The sequence below is a fragment of the Podarcis liolepis genome (assembly GCF_965112155.1).
Source record: "Podarcis liolepis genome assembly, chromosome: 5".
Classification (NCBI taxonomy): Eukaryota; Metazoa; Chordata; class Lepidosauria; order Squamata; family Lacertidae; genus Podarcis; species Podarcis liolepis.
This window is the reverse complement of record NC_139556.1, coordinates 70,672,024-70,674,789: the sequence shown is the minus strand read 5'-3', so window position 1 is coordinate 70,674,789 and position 2,766 is coordinate 70,672,024. Positions and strand designations below refer to the sequence as shown.

At 37.8% G+C, this 2,766-nt stretch overlaps 1 long non-coding RNA gene across 1 annotated transcript; it reads left to right on the top strand.

Moving 5' to 3' along the window:
- The first annotated feature begins 324 nt into the window (after positions 1-324).
- Positions 325-2,391, top strand: LOC310708392. The gene is made up of 2 exons (XR_014526991.1): positions 325-1,953; positions 1,987-2,391. It is a non-coding gene; the product is annotated as an uncharacterized lncRNA (long non-coding RNA).
- Positions 2,392-2,766: the final 375 nt, after the last annotated feature.

Genomic DNA, 2,766 nt, shown 5'->3' with positions numbered 1-2,766 from the left:
CTAGCTTCGACTCCGCATATGATGTTTTCCGTGGGGATGCGTCTCGGGGCGACTGCAAAGCATATATATATATGCTTTCGTAGATTTTCACGGGTACAGGAATGCAGGTTTTGGTGTCTTCGGGTGTCTTCCCGTGTAAGAGTTGGGGTGTCTAGGCGACGTTTCGACGAGGTCTCACTCGTCATCTTCAGGCTGGTGCTTTCGGCTTCTTGTTCCAGTAACAAGAAGCCGAAAGCACCAGCCTGAAGATGACGAGTGAGACCTCGTCGAAACGTCGCCTAGACACCCCAACTCTTACACGGGAAGACACCCGAAGACACCAAAACCTGCATATATATATATATATATATATTCATGTGAAAAGTTTTACCAATATGAGACTATGTTTACTCCCAGGTAAGTAGGTATATGATTGCAGCCTAAATGATAATGAAGAACTGTTACTGTTTAACAACACACAGAAATGCAGATATTAGGACAACCAGTATGCAAGTAGTCTATTGAAAGTTAAACAGAATGTTAAAAGCATATTTATGATGTACTCTACTAGGTTATCATGTTGAATATTATTTCATTTGAGGCAGTGTAAGCTTAATCCTGAGAACAGTAGAAGCAAGTCTTACAAGTTATACTACTATGTTTATCACTAAAAAAAAGTGATAGAACAGATAGATGGAATATACATTTTGTGCATAAGGATGCATGTGGAAGATGTCAGCATTTGTGAATCTACCACTACTGTTGGATGACTAACTCTTTTACCGTTACTCTTACCACTTAGTAGCTGATTCTGAATACAAAACCAGCTTGAGTTTGTGGTATTACTTTATTGTTGAAAGAACAAACATGGCCTACAGCCAACAATCCAATTACCGATACTCCTGTGTAGCGCTAACAAAATGAAGAACTGTTATGGATGGAGTGAATTGGGTGCGGATGCCATAGTTAGACATGGCTTTGTCTGAATAGCTGTTATTCTATAAAACAGAACATATCAATATGTCTCCATAGCTAAACTAGCTGCATAGTTTTAGAACTATATATATTTTACCTTTGGAATAGATTACTTCTGCTTTAAAAAAAAAGTTGTTCTGCTTGTGGTGGTTTTAGGCAGGAAATTGAACTGATTGATAGTCAATGTTTCTAATATTTTTAATCAATTTTTAAATATTGGTTTAACAGGATATTATTTGAACTGGGTGCGAACAGCCCAAATGACTTTGTTGACTGAGTGGTCAACAAATGTTATAAATAAATAAATAAATAAATAACAAATGAGAAAGAATGTTTTTGATTTATATCAATACCATTTCAAAAACAAGATACAAAATTAAATGATCAGATAGAAACATGGTCTAATTCCTAGTCAAGTAGAATCAAAAGCATTTTGAGGCAGCCTGAAAAAAACATACTCCCACTTCTCAAGCTGATTCCACTTTGAATTAATGAATGCTTGCAAATCTAGATTAATTGACCCTATTAAAGAGCCATGTGGTTCAGATGCTAAAACCTTTGGGAAGATTTCATAAAAGTCCTGTGAAATTTTATACCAAAGGAATGAAGTTGAAATATCCCTCTATTTGTTCTCATAGTAAAATATCTATCTATGACCATATTAACATCTATTGAACATTTGTCCATTTGAAGTAGTACACATAGACTATTTCAGAGAACAGACAAGAATCAACATGAAAATATCTTTTCTTCATTTTCCTCTTCCCTCCTTGTCCATTTCCCCTTGTATGTTGAGTGTTTTTAGCTGGTACGTCTGTGGGTAGGGGCTTGTTTTAATAGAGTGCATGTAAGCTGCTCTGGGGGCCTTTTTAGATGATCAGCAGGGATACAGATGATGATGATGATGATAAATTTTCTTGATGATGATGATAATATTAGTCTATTCTAATCTGCATCATCTTCATCAATTTAACACTTCCCATTGCAGTTTATTATCAAGTCAATAACTTGTGTGTAACCAAAAATATGAAGCACAAATGGTTGCATATAGAACCATAGAACTGTGCAGTTCAAATGGACCCTTAGGGTCATCTAGTCCAGCGGTTCTCAACCTGTGGGCCCCCAGAGGTTGTTGGACTACGATTCCCATCATCCCTAGCTAGGGGTGATGAGAGTTGTAGTTCAACAACCTATGGGGACCCACAGGTTGAGAAAGGCTGATCTAGTTCAACCCCCTGCAATGCAGGAATCTCAACTAAAGCATTCATGGCAGAGAACTATCCAACTTCTGCTGAAAAGTTGACTCATGGGAGTCTGTTCTACTCTCAAACAGTTCTTACTTCCAAAAAGTTCTTCCTGATGTTTAGTCGAAATCTCCTTTCTTGCAACTTGAAATCATTAGTTTGGGTCCTAGCCTCTAAAGCAGTAGAAAATAAACTTGTTCCATCTTCCATGGGGCAGCCCTCTACATACTGGAAGATGGCTATCATCTCCTCCCAGTCTCCTTTTTACCTGGCTAAATGTCCCTTGACCCCTCAACTGTTCCTCATAAGGCTTGATTTCCAGACCCTTTTATCATCTTGGTCACCCTCCTCTGCACACATTCCAACCTGACCTTTGTTACTCTGATTGTTCAGACTCTCTTCCATCTACCTGCTTTCACACCACTCAACTTTCAATAAACTTACTTTCTCTTTACATCATTGCCCAATTAATCTTGGGTCTTGCTGATTCTTCAAAAATCAAAAGGTTACTACCAAAATACCAGTGTTTACTGTAGATTAAAGTAACGCATGAGCCTGCCTTTTAACA